The following is a 19,127-nucleotide window of genomic DNA, read 5'->3' as shown; positions in this document are numbered from 1 at the left end:
TATCAGTGTGCGGGTCATTTTCACCTCAATTCACTCTTTCAAACTCATATTATTCAACAACCATTGAATCAATTGATTAAAACTATGAAAATTATAATAATCTAGGATCTATTATATTATCTTGACAAGTTCTTGCATTATGTCCGGTCTTTCCGCATTTACTACAGCATCGACTAGAAGATGCTTCTTCATTAGAATTCCTCCCTTTTTGACGCTCGTCGCGTTGAATCTGAATATCAACCTCTTGTTGAGATAATATATCAAGAGCTTCTTGCCCAGTAAGTACTCCTCCTTGACGTAATTGGGGTTTTTTCGCGCGTCGACGCTTGCTTAATGCCTCATTTGCCTTTCGAAGTGTACGAATCTCTGCATTCAAAAGTGTATTCTCATGAGCTAATCTCTCTGTACCTTTAGCTAGAGCTAGTACAGTCTCAAATATAGGTGTAGGGGAGCTTGATTGATGTCGGGTTATTCGAGATTTCACTAAAATTGATTGAGAAAGAGCTTCAGTTGGGTTGTGAGGGGTTTGAGAGATCCATTGATCTAGATCGAAAGAGGGAGGGGTAGGTGTACGAATTCGAATATCTAACTTCGAAAGTACGGCTTCAGGGTTAAATGGTATTAAACCTGTTCCTCGAAATCCTGATTTCATATTCTGAGAGATGATTGATTCTTTATATGCAGCTTTAAAAGCTATAAAGAATTCAACCTTCGAAATATGATTGATATGTGCCTTGATAAATCCATCAATTTGACCACCATATGAACGTTTCAGATTGCTAAAACAGCCCGCATCAAGTGGTTGAGTTAAATGACTTGAATGCGGTGGTAGACTTAAGCATATAATATCGTTCTCTTTGCAATATGCTTGAAAAGCTCTTGATTCATGGCTTTCATGCCCGTCTAGTACCAACATTCGATACCTGCCCTTTCTTCGGTTCTTAGTGTGCTTGTCGAAGTGTTTCAACCATTCTAAACCTGTCTCATTGTTTGTCCATCCATTAGATGTAGGTTTAATAGCCCAATCCGCAGGAAAATCGGTTTCGGTATACCAATTGGAAAGATGAACCTGTCCTTGAACCACTAGAAATGGGGGTATAGTTTCACCCTCCCCATTGCCACATATGATTGCTGTAGCCCATTCTCTATTGCCTGGTTGTATTGCCTTGCTTCTGCCATTCCGTTCAGCACTAGTTACTACCATTCCGGGGCATATTATACCCATCATAAAGCCCGTCTCATCGAAATTGTAGAAATCGCCATCCAAAATGCTGTATTTCGCTCGCATATTCGCAACCAATCGAAACCACTCTTCAATAAGCTTAGGATCTTCGCAGAGAGCTCTTTGAAAGTCATAAACACGACTAAAACGCGTCTTTAATTCGATTCGACGCTTTACGAATCGATGCGCCCAGAGCTTCCCAACGCGCTTTGCACCCCTCGATTCAAGAATATGATTCGCCATATCTTCTACATTTCTTAATTTAGGTGGAAATCCTCTCAAATCCATATCAATTATATATTCAGAAATGATATTCTCTTCTAGTTCTGAAAGATTATAAGATTTAGGTCGATATTCGGAACGGGAAGTAATACCATTAATTCTACGCTGTAGTGTTGTATTCGAGATATTATATATCTTTGCAACCTTTCGAATACTTGTTTTTTTGTCTTTTTGAATAGCTTCGATAGCGAGGAGTATACGGGCTTCTTGATTATTCGAATCCATTGTGGATTGTTGATAAAAACGCGTATTGAAAGAGAATAGAGTGAATTGAGGTGAAAATGACCCGCACACTGATATGACCCGCACACTGATAAATCACGTTAGTTGAATTGAATTATGAAATATATGACAAAGAATTACTAACAATAATTGATACATTTAAAAAATAGCGAGTTTATTTGAAAGGATTAAAATACCCAGTGTAGATGTATATAGATCATAAGAACTTGGTTTATTTCATTATAATGAAGTAGTTAAACAGATGATAGGTTAGATGGTTAGAGATTATGGTTAATTACAATTTCAAGATTTCATATATTAAAGGATCAAAAAACGCTAGAGTTAATGCTTTTAGTCGAAAACCAGAATACCAAGAAAATAAGTTGTATAAATTATACGTAATATTCAAGAAAGAAGGCGAATCATTAATTTACAATGCACTACAGCTTGTAGCTACTCATATATTGGAAGATAACCATCTCAGAAACCAAATCCAATCATATTACAACAAGGATACTACAGCTATACGCATATGTAAGGCAATAAAACCAGGATTTACAATAGAAAACGAAACTATATACTTTCATGGGAAAGTATATATTCCAAGTCAAATGATTAAGGAATTTGTAACGGAACAATATGGGTTGCTAGCATACAAACATCAAGGAATTGCAAGGATATTTGTAAGAATCCAGGAAATTAGTTATTTCCCATAAATAAGAACAATAATTAAAAAAGTTGTTGGAAATTGTAACATTTATATACAAAACAAGTCATTACGATATATTCCGTATGGTCAGCTCCAGACCCTAAATATACCTTTTCAGCTATGGAAGTCCATTACATAGGACTTTGTGATCAAACTATCATTTTTAAAAGATCCTATTATAGGAATTGAATACGATACAATACTCAATATAATAGATAGACTAACGAAATTTGTATATATAATATTATTCAAGGAAATATAAGATACTGAGCAATTAGTATATATGTTCCTTAGGATTATAGTAAGTATATACAAAATATTAGATGAGATAATCTCGAATCGAAACAAGCTTTTTACCTTGAAATTCTAGACTACCTTATTAGTACTTATGAGTATTAAGAGAAAGCTATCAATAATCTTCCATCCACAGACAGATGATTAAACAAAGAGGACCAATCAGATAATGGAAGTATATCTTAAATGCTATGTAAATTATCAACAAGATAATTGAGTAGAACTATTACTCATAGCACAATTCGCATACAACACATTAGAAACGGAAACCATAAAGATAATATCAGCACGTGCTAACTTTGGGTTTAATTCTAGAGCATATTAAACACCAATGCTGCAGGAGATTAATGCCGAATCAGCAATAATACAAGTCGAACAATTGAAAGATTTGCAAAAACAGCTCGTTCTTGATCTAAGATTTATATCATCTAGAACAATAGTGTACTACAATACGAAACGTAGTATAGAACCTACGCTTAAAAAGGGGGATAAAGTTTATCTGCTACAACGAAACATTGAAATCAAGAGACCAAGCAATAAACTCGACCACAGGAAACTAGGACCATTCAAGATTGATAAGGTAATAGGAACCGTTAATTATTGGTTAAAACTACCAAACACAATAAATATCTACCCAATATTCCATATATCCTTGCTCGAACCAGCACCATTAGGAGCACCGAATGCATTATTTACAGAAATTGAACCAGTTAACCCAAATGCTATATACAATATCGAAATAATATTAGACTGTAAATATATTAGAGGTATAATCAAATATTTAATTAAATGGTTAGATTACCCATATACCGAAAATTTATGGAAATCAAAAACAAACCTCAACTGTCCTGAGAAGTTGGAGGCATTTCATTAGCAATACTCGGATCTGCCTAGAAGGAAGAAGAATTCATTGAAGCCAGAATCAAAGGATCCAAGGAAGAAGAATTGAAAACAAAGGAACCATTATTAAAACCAACAACAAAGATAGGCACCAATTCTTTTTCTTTTTTAATATATTCCTTTTCTAACCTTTCCTTTTCTTCTAGAGTATCGAGTTTATTTAAAGTATATAGATTATAGTGTAGTATATTGGATTCATATTTCAACAAAGTATGCTTTTGTTTCCGCAAACGAAGAACTTTAGTCATTACTTCCTAAAAAACACTTATAATATGTTCTTCTTTTTCCTCAAGTTTGATCTTTTGGTGGTTCAAATTATTCCAATCATTATTGAAAGGGCCATAAACGTTACATCTATGCCCTTGACGAATATATTCAGCATACCGAGAAGAATCTAAAGAAGATACAATACATTTACGCTTTTGATGTTTATATAAAGAACAAGACGATATTTTGAGACCACAAGATTCAACAAGATGAACTAAATGTAATCTTTCCTTTCGTTTGTGAAAATTATTAATCATATTGAAAGAAACAAAACCATAGTACGAATATATTTCAAAGTAGGGTAAGCAGTTACTATATAACGCTTGGGATAAGTGTTAGAATAAAAATGGGATAGTGTTACAATGGCATCCAATACATTATATTATATAATATAAATCGTATATGATAGAGTATTAAGAAGCTTTAGTACTTCTGGAGCATGTTACAATTCTTAACGATCCAATATATCGGAGAGATCCCAGAGACTAGAACAAAGCATAAAGGTTTATATAAAGAATGGGTTTTATTATAATATAGAGCTTCATGCTCAAGAACAATTATTAGTTTCATTACTATAATTATAAGAATTATAATCAATTATAACCTTATTGAATTCCTACTTGAAGTTTAATCTAAACAATCTTAAGAGAACTCTAAACACTTCCACATGACCCTAGAGGCAGCTCCCGTAACATATTATTACTATTATTACTATTATTACTATTATTACTACTATTACTATTATTATTAATAGAAATATTTTTAAAAAAACTAGATTTATAAAAAGCTAATTTTTTATTATTATTGAAAATTCTTTTCTTTTTTCAAAATAATAATTAATTATTAAAATAAGAATATTGAAAAAGACCTAATTTTGATGTATTTTCAAATGACCCGTTCACTGATATAACTCGCTCACTGATAAACTACGTTATTTGAATGAATGAATTCGAGATCGATATGTATCAATTCAAATTTATTACTTGAATGATATGACAGTATAATCTTTCGAAAAAATGCTCCTTGACGGATCTCAGATTAAAACTTGATTAAAGGCTCATTATATTCAGATCGCCATTAAATATCTAGATTGATGATATCATATCATATCAGTGTAATGAATATCCCGATACCAGAACGCGTTATCATGCTAGAGGATTTCGAGAGATTTTCGAGGTCCTAAATGTATATGATGTTGCGTCTATCTGGAACAAGTTATAGCGAATTCTTTTTGACGATTTGAACTCTTGTAGAGAAATCTAGGATGCAGTTATGAACGGGCTAAAAATCGCGCTATGAATGACGAAGTATACTAATAGCATGTCTTCGATTGTCATGGATTGGTTAATTATAAGTCTACTTAGTAGGTTTGATATTGATCAAACTAGTTATACTCTTGGGGTTACGTGGCTTAGTGGTAGAGTAATTGGCTCCGTGACATCGATAGCATTCACTATATGACGAGCGAGTCCTGATATCATTTATATAAACATGAGATAGATTCATTAACTTATATTAATGATTATATTACAGTAATCATATACTTCTACTTGATTAATCTTAAAAACACATCAAAATAGACTTACTGTTTTACTACTTTTGCAATAATAAATTATAATATTTAAATTCGATAATTCAAAAGATTTTATATTCATAATATTCAATGACGTAGTTTATCATCAATTAGATCATATTACTAAGTAGATCGTTCATTTTATATATAAAATTTATTCATATAATAATTATATACTCTCTAATACGCTAATACTAGCGCAGTAGAGTACCTAGGTACATATAAATAGCTTCTACATAGTATAATAAGAACTTCGTCCTTCTTTTATATTACAATCGTATCAATTTCTTTATTTAATAATGGAATTTTTTGAAAATTGAAAAATATAATATTTAAATATATTTTCATTATGAATTTCAAACTTTTTATTAAAAATTTGAATTAGTATAAAAGTTATTATAAAAATGTTTTTTTTTGTAACGAAAACCGTAACAATTTTGAAATGTTTTGAAATATTTTGAAATATAATAGAAATATTTATATAAAAACTAGATTTTTAAATTTCAAATTTTTATCTCTTATTAATTTTTTAATTTTTTAATTAAAAAAAATTGATTAATTATTAAAATATAGATTTTTAAAAATGATTGATTTTAATATATTTTAAAATGATCTACTCAATAATATAATCCGCTCGATGATAAAATATAGTAATGAGTTCTATTGTAAAATGACTAAGTCAGATACTCTACTTTCGGACCACCCCCCTTTTAGGCCACTTTTGAATTACTTTTTACACCAAATATGGAATTTTTAACTTTCTTATTTATAGATAGAGTTTATTAAAAATTTGTATACATATAATTCAGATCGTTTTAAATCTATTATGAAATTTTTAGATTTTTAGAATTTTCTTGTATTGAGATCTAAAGCTTCAAGCTATCGATTTTTAAATTTATATAGAAATTACATATAAATTTGAAACTTTTATAAACTCTTTAATAACTTTTTAATAAAAATTACTAAAAATAAACTAAAAATTTTATTATAAATTTATAATATATTTATTTTGAAAAAAAAAAACTTCTTATAATATAATTTATTAATACATACACCATATCAACACATACACCACTTTTATCTCAATTTATACTTTTAAATCCATATTATTTAATAATAATTAAATCAATTAATTAAAACTATTAAGAATCTAATAATTTAGAATCTATTATATTATTTTAATAGATTCTTATATTATAATCTATCTTTCCATATTTATTATAATATTGAATAAAAAATACTTATTAAATTTACTCTCTTTTTAATACTCATTATATTAAATCTGAATATTAACCTCTTATTAAAATAATATATTAAAAACTTTTTATTTAATAAACACTTCTTTTTAATATAATTAGATTTTTTTTATATATCAATACTTATTTAATACCTTATTCGTTACTCAAAGTATATAAATCTTTGTATTTAAAAATATATTTTTATAAGCTAATTACTTTATACCTTTAATTAAATTTAGTATAATCTTAAATATAAATATAGATGAATTCAATTAATAATAAATCATTTGAGATTTAATTAATATTAATTAAAAAAGAGTTTTAATTAAATTATAAAAGGTTCAAAAAATTTATTAATTTAAATTGAAAAAGGAGAGGGTAATATATAAATTCGAATATTTAATTTCGAAAATATAACTTTAAAATTAAATAGAATTAAATTTATTCTTTAAAATTTTAATTTCATATTCTAAAAAGTAATTAATTCCTTATATACAACTTTAAAAGCTATAAAGAATTCAATCTTTGAAATATAATTAATATATACCTTAATAAATCCATTAATTTAATTACTATATGAACATTTTATATTACTAAAACAATCAATATCAAATGATTAAATTAAATAATTTGAATACAATAATAAACATAAACATATAATATCATTCTCTTTATAATATACTTGAAAAGCTACTAATTTATAATTTTCATATCTATTTAGTATTAATATTTAATATTTACCCTTTCTTTAATTCTTAATATATTTATCAAAGTATTTTAATTATTCTAAACCTATCTTATTATTTATTTATTTATTAGATATAGATTTAATAATTTAATCAATAAAAAGATTGATTTCAATATATTGATTAAAAAGATAAACTTATTCTTAAATTATTAGAAATAAGAGAATAATTTTATTCTCTTTATTTCCATATATTATTATTATAGTTCATTCTTGATTATCTAACTATACTAATTTACTTCTATTATATTTCTTAGTATTAATAATAATTATTACTGTATATATAATTCCTATTATAAAGCCTATTTCATCAAAATTATAGAAATCTCTATTCAAAATACTATATTTTGTTTACATATTTATAATTAATTGAAATCATTTTTTAAGAAGTTTAGAATTCTTATAGAGAATTGTTTAAAAGTTATAAATATGATTAAAATATATCTTTAATTCTTTATATTATTTTATAAATCAATATACTTAAAGCTTTTTAATAATTTTTCCTTCTTTCAATTCAAGAATATAATTCGTTATATCTTTTATCCCTTTAAATTTAGAAAAAAACTTTTTGAATTTATATTAAAAATATATAAAATAATTGCTTGTTTTTTTATTTTAATAGATTTCAGATATTATAATCGAAATTCAATTACAAAAGTTTTTCCATTTATTTTTCAAATAAATATTATATATATAATATTATATAACTTAATAGCCTTTCAAATTAAGAGTTTTTTATCTTTTTCAATAGCTTCAATAACTAAAAGTATTCTCCTTTTTTAATTATTTAATTACATAATAAATAATTAATAAATCATATGTTGAAATTGAAGAGTATAAATTGAGGTAAAAGTAGTATACATATTGATATAGTGTATATACTGATAAACTACGTTAAATAAATATTTAAAAGAATATCCTTAAAATTATAGGGATTATTTATATTACTTCAAATTCATTATATACTATATTTTTATATCTATTAATTTTTTTGAATTTTTTTTTGAATTTTTATATAAATTTAAACTTAAAATTTTCAAAAAGATATATAGTTTTCTTTTAATAATTATTATTAAAAAGTTATTAAAGATTTTATAAAAGTTTTAAATTTATATATAATTCTTATATAAATTACAAAATCGATATTTTGAAGCTTTAGATCTCAATATAGAAAAATCCTAAAAATCTAATAATTTCAGAATAAGCCTAAAATGGCTTAATGTTACGATGGTCTGCCACAATAGACGTCATGTGACCCCGACGCTTAGGTAACCGGATCAGAGGGATCATTAGTGATCCAGTTGATCGGATCAGAGGGATCATTTGTGATCCGACTGAGCACAGAGAACGAAGGTCTATATAAGGGAATGGGTTTCATTACAATGTAGAGCTTCGTGCTCAAGAACAATCATTAGTTTCATTACTATAGTTACGAGAATTGCAACCAGTTACAACCTTATTGAATTCCTACTTGAAGTCTAGTCTAAACCACCTCGAGAGATCTCTAGCCACTTCCACGTGACCCTAGAGGCAGCTCCCGTAACACTTTGAGCACCCTTTCTGCTTCAAGTACCGATTCAATACCAACCGCCAGTATGGCAGCCAACAGTTCTTCCAAAAGCCAACAGGCCCCAGCAAGCAACTTCGATGATGTCGAAATGACTGATGCTCCCAAGGAGATCACCATCAACGAAACACTCAAGATTGCCTTACCAGACAAGTACCAAGGAAGTCGACAGGAACTCGACACCTTCCTATTGCAACTTGAAATCTATTTTAGATTCAACCAAGACAAGTTCACCGAAAGGGAATCTAAGAGTATTTGGGCCGTGTCATACCTCAGAGGTGAGGCAGGCAAATGGATTCAGCCATACTTGCGCGACTATTTCGAGCATGACGATCAGGATCGCATGCAACCCACTCGAACAATCTTCAACAGTTTTGAAGGGTTTAAGACAGAGATACGTAGAATCTTCGGGAACTCCAATGAGCTAGAGGTAGCGGAAGATAAGATCTTCAACCTCAAGCAGACAGGATCAGCATTGAAGTATGCTACGGAATTCCGAAGATATGCGGGAACAACCAAGTGGGACGAAACCGCCATCATGAGTCACTATCGTAAAGGACTCAAACCAGAAGTCAGACTGGAGTTAGAAAGATCTGCCGAGAGTGTAGACTTGAACGACCTAATCCAGGACTCCATCGAATCAGATGATCGTCTTTACCGATATCGACAAAGTCAAAGATCATACAAACCCCAGGGAAATCAAAAGCAAGAGCGTTACCGCAAGAATGAGGGAAGACCACGTTACAATCCACAAAGATATGGAGACCCTATGGAACTCGACGCTACGCATCACAAAGGTGGGAATGATGATCCGGAAAAGAAACGAAGACGAGAAAATAACTTATGCTTTGAATGTGGGAAAGCAGGGCATCGGGCAGCAGAATGTCGAAGCAAGAGAACGGGGGGCAAGAAGGGCAACTTTAAGAATAAGTTCAGCAGGGGCCAACTTAATGCCACCTTCACGCCACAATTATGTGCTGTTAGCATGACAGGGCTAGCCACGCCACCACCAGCTTACGAAGAAGAGCTCGAAGAAGAAGAGGTCGAGGGCCTCTCATGGGTAAACAGGGACCCGCAGTTAGGGGAATCATGGTCCATTCGAGAAATTGACCAATGGAACCGTCGTATCTGGAGATTTGAGAATACCGATGAAGGAACCATCAACTATGACCTCAGTGTAGCAGACGCTGAGGAGGGTGAATCCTACGAGGTTCGGTACATCGACCAGCACCGAATCCTATGGTTCGGGATCACTACAAACACATCCTTCGTGGAAAGAATTAGTGAAGAACACCTTCAATGTCCAGGCCAAGGGGAGCTATGGGAAGTATTCTACTACCATATATCTGAGAGAAATGAGAGCCAGACTCTGTTTCTTTGTAGAAAAGTTGGAGGAGAATATTGTGTCCAAGCCCAGGCCATATTACCACCACCAGTCGTGGGTACAATAATGAGAGTAACTCGAGGAACCTCCCGATACACCTTATGGAAAGACTTACTCGATGATAAAACTAGATCAGGAACGAACGCTGTCTATCTAGAAGAGGAAGAGCCTCGACGTGTAACATTTGCCGATGAGATCATCCAGAATAACGAGAATGAGCAAATTACACCACAGCTGAATGCTACAGGACAAGCAGGACAGATATACTGCAAGGTCAAAATAAACGGACAAATACAGCAAGCCATGATAGATTCAGGGGCTACAGGAAATTTTATTGCACCAGAAGCTGCAAAGTACTTGGGAGTCCCACTCCAGAAGAAACAAAACCCCTACCAATTGCAGTTAGTTGACGGGCAGCTAGCAGGATCTGACGGGAACGTTTCACAAGAGACACGACCAGTACGAATGAGCATAACCCAACACTCAGAGGTTATACAGCTTGACGTTGTGCCATTGGGCCAACAACAGATCATCTTAGGGATGCCATGGTTGAAGGCACACAACCCTAGAATAGATTGGTCACAAGAAACAGTGACATTTGATCAGTGCAAGAACGGTCACGACGACACGTTCAAGGCGTCCGCGAGACGTAACACGCGCCAAGGAGAGTTGAACGCGAACAACACCGGCGACGTAGGACACCCAGTCCAGGGTCCTCCATTAAGAGCGAAGGCCAGTACACCTCCTCTACAAATGCAGAAGCCAACGACACGGCAGGAAATCGCAATCAAGGCAGAAGAGCCTATGATACCAGAACAGTACAAGAAATACGAACATGTGTTCAAGGAACCAGGGATCCATGAGGCTTTGCCAGAACACAAGCCATGGGATCATGAGATAATATTGGAGGAAGGCAAGATGCCTGTGCACACCCCAATTTATTCAATGTCAGCCGATGAGCTGAAGACGCTCAGGGAATATATCGATGACAATTTGGCCAAGGGATGGATCAGGGAATCCACGTCCCAAGTGGCAAGTCCAACTATGTGGGTACCCAAGAAGGATGGTACTAAGAGACTAGTTGTGGACTACAGAAAGCTCAACACGCTTACCAAAAAGGATCGATATCCACTTCCATTAGCTACGGAACTAAGAGATCGATTAGGCGGAGCAACAATATTTACCAAGATGGACCTACAGAACGGGTACCACTTGATTAGAATGAAGGAAGGCGAAGAATGGAAGACCGCTTTTAAGACAAGATACGGGCTATACGAATATCAAGTTATGCCTTTCGGGCTAACTAACGCACCAGCTACTTTCATGAGACTTATGAACAATGTGCTGTCACAATACTTGGACACCTGTTGTATATGCTACTTGGACGATATCCTAGTATATTCAAACAACGAGGTCCAACACACCAAAGATGTCAGCAACATTCTCGAAAGCTTAGCCAAGGCAGATTTGCTGTGCAAGCCAAGCAAATGCGAATTCCACGTTACAGAAACAGAGTTTTTGGGATTCACCGTATCGAACCAAGGGCTCAAGATGAGCAAGGACAAGGTTAAGGCAGTGCTCGAATGGAAGCAGCCTACCACAGTTAAGGAAGTACAATCTTTTTTAGGATTCGTCAACTTCTATCGAAGATTTATTAAAGGTTATTCAGGGATCACAACACCCTTAACCAATTTAACAAGAAAAGAGCAAGGGAGCTTCGAATGGACCGCCAAGGCGCAGGAGTCATTCGAGACGCTCAAACAAGCAGTGGCCGAGGAGCCAATACTGTTAACATTCGATCCTGAGAAGCCAATCATAGTGGAAACGGATTCCTCAGATTTTGCTATAGGCGCAGTGTTGAGCCAACCAGGTCAAAATGAGAAATAGCAACCAATCGCATTCTACTCTCGAAAGCTATCACCAGCCGAATTGAACTACGAAATATATGACAAAGAATTACTGGCGATAGTCGACGCATTTAGAGAATGGCGAGTATATTTGGAAGGATCAAAATACACAGTACAGGTGTATACGGATCATAAGAACTTGGTTTACTTCACCACAACGAAGCAGTTAAACAGACGACAGGTCAGATGGTCGGAAACCATGGCCAACTACAATTTTAAGATTTCATATGTCAAAGGATCAGAAAACGCTAGAGCCGACGCTCTTAGCCGAAAACCAGAATATCAAGAAAATAAGTCGTACGAATCGTACGCTATATTCAAGAAAGAAGGCGAATCACTGGTTTACAATGCACCACAGCTTGCAGCTACTCATATATTGGAAGACAACCATCTCAGGAGTCAAATCCAATCACATTACGACAAGGATGCTACAGCTATACGCATACGCAAGACAATAGAACCAGGATTCACGATAGAAAACGAGATCATATACTTCCACGGAAAAGTATACATTCCTAGTCGAATGACTAAGGAATTCGTGACGGAACAACACGGGTTGCCGGCACATGGACATCAGGGAATCGCGAGAACATTCGCAAGATTACGGGAAATCAGTTACTTCCCACGAATGAGAACGATAGTTGAAGAAGTTGTTGGAAATTGCGATACCTGCATACGGAATAAGTCCTCTAGACACGCTCCGTATGGTCAGCTCCAGACCCCAGACATGCCTTCTCAGCCATGGAAGTCCATTACATGGGACTTTGTGGTCAAACTACCACTCTCGAAAGACCCTACTACAGGAGTTGAGTACGACGCAATACTCAACGTAGTAGACAGATTGACAAAATTTGCATACATGATACCATTCAAAGAAACATGGACTGCTGAGCAACTAGCATATGTATTCTTTAGGGTCATAGTAAGCATACATGGAGTACCAGATGAGATAATCTCGGACAGAGACAAGCTCTTTACCTCGAAATTCTGGACTACCTTATTAGCACTAATGGGTGTTAAAAGAAAACTATCAACAGCCTTTCACCCACAAACCGATGGTCAGACAGAGAGGACCAATCAGACAATGGAAGCATATCTTAGATGCTACGTAAATTACCGACAGGACAATTGGGTAGAACTATTACCTATGGCACAATTCGCATATAACACATCGGAAACGGAAACCACAAAGATTACACCAGCACGCGCGAACTTTGGGTTTAATCCTAAAGCATACCAAACACCGATACCACAGGAAGTTAATGCCGAATCAGCAATAATACAAGTCGAACAATTAAAGGATTTACAAGAGCAGCTTGCTCTTGATCTAAGATTCATATCTTCCAGAACAGCAGCGTACTACAATACGAAACGTAGTATGGAACCTACGCTTAAAGAGGGGGATAAAGTTTATCTGCTACGACGAAACATCGAAACCAAGAGACCAAGCAATAAACTCGATCACAGGAAACTAGGACCATTCAAGATTGATAAGGTAATAGGAACCGTTAATTATCGGTTGAAACTACCAGACACGATGAATATTCACCCAGTGTTTCACATATCCTTACTCGAACCAGCACCACCAGGAGCGCCAAGTGCGCCATTTACGGAAATCAAACCAGTTAACCCGAACGCCATATACGATGTCGAAACAATACTAGATTGCAAGTACGTCAGAGGCACAATCAAGTATTTAATCAAATGGTTAGATTATCCACATACCGAGAATTCATGGGAACCAAGAACAAACCTCAACTGCCCTGGGAAGTTGGAGGCGTTCCACCAGCAATACCCGGATTTGCCCAGAAAGAAGGAGAATCCATTGAGGCAAGGATCGAAGGATCCAAAGAAGAAGAATCGAAAGCAAAGGAGTCGTCGCTAGGATCAGCAGTCGAAACAGATGCTTGTTCCCGCTCCTTTTCAACACGTTCATTTTCCAACCTATCCTTTTCCTCAGCTGCATCCAGCTCATCCAAGGTTTTCAGACCACGACGCAACATGGCACCAGCACGGTCACGAAGGGATCGTTGCTGAGTGTCGAGGCGAATCAATTTAGAAAGAGTAGCACGGCGCTCCGTTTCCAGACGTTGTTCCTCGCGCTCCAAAGCATCCCAATCCGAGACAGTGGGAGGAAGAAGGTCACACTTCAGACCAGCTTTAACACACTCACCACAACGACGAGACTCTGACAAAACACGACATTCAAGTTTGCGGGAAGAACAACGAGCACAAGGATCATCCATAATAAAACCTCTTTCTTTGAATTTGGTATACAAGCAAGCACGATTTTCAGTTGATTTGGGAGTCCTAACAACAGGCATTATGAAAGAAAGAAATCAGTCATTACATTATTACAAGAAGTGGGGTAAACACTATAAGTAACGCTTGGGGACAAGCGCTAAGCTAGGAAGGGGATAGTGTTACGATGGTCTGCCACAATAGACGTCATGTGACCCCGACGCTTAGGTAACCGGATCAGAGGGATCATTAGTGATCCAGTTGATCGGATCAGAGGGATCATTTGTGATCCGACTGAGCACAGAGAACGAAGGTCTATATAAGGGAATGGGTTTCATTACAATGTAGAGCTTCGTGCTCAAGAACAATCATTAGTTTCATTACTATAGTTACGAGAATTGCAACCAGTTACAACCTTATTGAATTCCTACTTGAAGTCTAGTCTAAACCACCTCGAGAGATCTCTAGCCACTTCCACGTGACCCTAGAGGCAGCTCCCGTAACACTTAAATTATATATATTCAAATTTTTATTAAATTAGATTATATATTGATAGAGATATTGATAGGTTAAAAAAGCGATTTTTGGTATAAAAGGGTGGCTTAAAACAGAAATGGCCCGAAAATAGGGTGGTCGATTTATATATATACAAATTTTCAATAAACTCTACTTATAAATAAAAAAATAAAATAATTCATTTTTTGAGATTTTTAGTAGTAAAGAATGGCTTAAAATAAGAATAACTTGAAAGTAGGGTACTCGATTTATTAATTAAGTAGAAATGCCTTAGTACTGTACATACATACAGGAAATAGAAAACAGAATATCCTCCTAAAGAATAGAAACATATACAACCCATGAGACTAGAGCTAGGTACAACTTCTAGATCTCATAGTATGAACCTGGAGAGATTTCGAATAGTGATTATAAATGTGCTCTGGAACTCATTAATCTCTTTTCTACTTTTACTGTTGAAGAGACTTCGTTATGTATGATACTAATAAAATATTGTAATCTTATATTCCACAAAACACTAACACCGCTCTGTGTAGGCATTGATGTACTCTGCCGTCAAATATAGAATCAATTTCTGCGTTAGTCAAAAGTGACATGTGACATATGAAACTTTCTGAAGACTAAAGATGTATTCATACCACCCTCAATAGAAACAACAGTCCAGAATGCGTGAAGACGGGTTTCCTGCGCATGAATATTTCCAGATCGTATACTTTAGAATGCGAGAGTTGAATGAGGATTCAGTATGCGATTCTTGGAAAAACATCTCATTATACGATGAGTATACAGTACTAGGGCACAGCTAATTGTCGAACATCAAAGTCATACTAAAAGTTATACAAATTATCAGTATATTTTTCAATAATAATATAATATATATATAATAAGTTTTATATTAATATCTTTATTTTCAATTGAATTTGAATAAAAATAGGATTATTTATTTTTAAGATTTTTAATTGTTATAAAATCTATAAAGAAAGTTAATATAAATTCAAAATAATAAAATTTATTAGTAAAATTAGTGAAAATTAAAAACTTTTCTTTTAATATTAATTCAATCTTATATATAATAATATTCTATATTTTAAAATCATAAAAAATCAATTCTGAATTTCTGAATATTAAATAAAAATACATTTAGAATTTTAATTGATTTTAGTGATTTTGAAAATTTATTTTTGATAATTAAAAATAGAGTAAAATGACTGTTTTTAGTATGATTTTTGAAACCGACGAATAGTTGTGCGCGGTGACTAGATACTAATCAAGTAACCCTACCCTACCTTTGTATTTTCATATCTCATCATCGAATCTCATATTCTTATTATCTATTCATGACAAAAACATAAGTTACATATTCTCAGCTAATCCTATTTCACCCGTCAACTTGAACGAAACTAACATGGACATGCGATTGACTCGACTCGAGTACATATGATACAGCGAGTAGCAATGAATCCGCAATAGCACATGTCGAAATACGCAAATCGAGCCAACGAGATTCGAGAATCGAATGTGAGAATGTGTGAGCATGGAATTAAGCTCCAATGGCAAACCAAGCGTCGTGTTTGGGTATCGTTGAGAGTTATCGTGAGACAATTAGATGATGATCAACAGCAGCGCATCTGAAATAAACGCCATGCATAATTTGACCCAACCCGCTTAGGTCACGGAAGAGCGTTATCGAATCACCTTCATCTGCCCGCGCCACAATCGGATTCGATCACGTGATATATAATTACAGAGCTTCTCTCCTTCCAAAGAAAGATATCACTTTTCCTTCCCCTCGCTAGTCAAATACATCACTCGCTGTACTATGTACAAAGATCTCTGCATCAATAACCCAAAGATAAATCCAAATCCCTCATATCATATCTATCACCATACCATTACAGAATTCTAAAGGTCCTCCGGAATCATCGGAGATTTCCACGAAGCAGAGCACGTGCTCCACGCGACAAATGACAAAATTCGGTTAGTGAATGGAATGGATTCAAGCCTCTGTGTCGATCGTCGTCTGTGTAATTTTAAATATGTAGGTGTGTATCTCTTGTGGAGGGAGTTATGAGGATCGCTGGTGTTATGACAAGGGATTTTTGTTGTTGGGGTTTGGATTAGTTTGGTGGCTGTGTTGTTTGTGTGGTAGGTAGGTTGAGGACATGATGAGGGAATGGAATGGAATGAATGGCTTTGGGGATTATGAGGAAAGAGGAGGGAAGGTTTTGTGTACGGGTGGATGTATATATGTATGTATGTATGTATATATGTATGTGTGTATATATAGAGGGTACACCGTACTATGAAAGTCGAAAGTGGAAAAGGAAGAGGAGAAAGATTTATTAGTTCATGATTAGTGTATTTGGGGGATCGTCGCAGATCTTGTCTGTGAGTTGGGGTTGGGGTTTGTGAGGTGGCGACGATGATGGTGTGGTGGTGGTTTGATGATTATGGGTATGAATTGGGTTAGGTAGATAGGTAGATGCAGGTAAAATGTAAGTATGCGGGAGAAGGTGTATTTAATTGCTTTCCGTTGTGAGATAAGACTGTCATAACCTCCTATACTCCTGAATCGTACATTATTTGAATGTAACCAGCGGATGTCAATACAAGTCGGATGTCGAGATTTTTTTTAAAAAATTACCTGCCTGATACGACTAATAATGTTCACTCCAAAGTTCAACGGCTTTATTAAGGGGAAATTTGTTCAGATGGGTATCTAGGTACCTAGGTAAATACCTCGATAGATTGTGAGGATATTCGCTGAACCAAGGTAGAGAAATGTTAACAGAGGTTCAGGGAGCAAGGAAGTTTAGGACGGTACGGAAGCGCTTATATATATTAATGGATACGTGACTTTCGACGCTTGAGATGACAAGTAAGGTTGAAGATTGTTGATATTTACCGAGGAGAGATAGTAGGTAGGGGATTACCTTGGATGAAGATATATTATGTTGATTGATTGAGTAAGAAGTATCTAGGGAAGTATCGTAGGAATAAATTGTTTATATTATTTTTTATATGTTACTCTATTACGAACTTCTTTACTCTTTCTTCACTCTTTCTCTACCTTTTCTTTACTCTCTCTTTACTCTTCCTCTCTCTCTCAATCCCTTTATTTTTCATTCATATTCATTATTCATGATTTACCATCCAACCAACGGATCACCTTCCAATTTCCTATCTATTCCTGTTCCTGTTCTTGACCTGATTCTGCATGGCACATTACCAGCATGCAAGGGGGGTTGGACAACTCAGCTAACCCATTTCAACATCCCTAGTCTCAACCAAGGTCAGTGATAGGTCCATTTTGAACCCCCTTGACAATCATCAAGGAATCCTCATTTCATCTTCAATCAATTCACCAACGATATCTCACCTTCCTTCCATCAGATAGGTCCGTGTCGTGTTCCTGAAGCTTATCCCTCTTTGGATTAGAGCATACTTTGATTCCCAGAGATAGGCCAAATTGTAAATCTCCCAAGTACAGACAGTCGATCGCTCTTACTGTAAGGGGAAATACTTGGATCAAGGGATTAAATGAATTCGGATCAACCTTACTGCAATGGACGTTAGCTTATGACACTTGTGTGGAATTTCAATCGTTTCTCCGCAATCCGCTCAAATGCACCACACACACACCGGCACCAGCACCAGCGAAAAAGAAGAGACGAACCCTTTTTCCCTGGGGACGAATGATGACCTCCTCGTACCCAGGTATTGTTATTATTATTATTATTATTATTATTATTATTATTATCTTGAGCTTGTACCACCCACCACCACATACCATATGCATACCACCCACTCACTTCCTACCTACCATACACACACCACACATTACATCCACATTCACACCCACATCCCACATCCACATCCACTCCACTCCACTCTTTCTTTTCACTCTCTTACCATTTCCTCTCTCTTCCACTCTCTCTCTCACTCTCACCCTCATCTCTCCTCTCCTCTCCCTCTTTTCCATCTCACCACCGTCGTTGCTTTTTTCCTTCACACACCCCCCAATCTTTTAGAGTCAGAATTAACTCTATCTCGTCGTCCT

Source organism: Botrytis porri, assembly GCF_014898465.1.
Source record: "Botrytis porri strain MUCL 3234 chromosome Unknown BPOR_010, whole genome shotgun sequence".
NCBI lineage: Eukaryota > Fungi > Ascomycota > Leotiomycetes > Helotiales > Sclerotiniaceae > Botrytis > Botrytis porri.
This window is presented reverse-complemented; position numbering follows the sequence as displayed.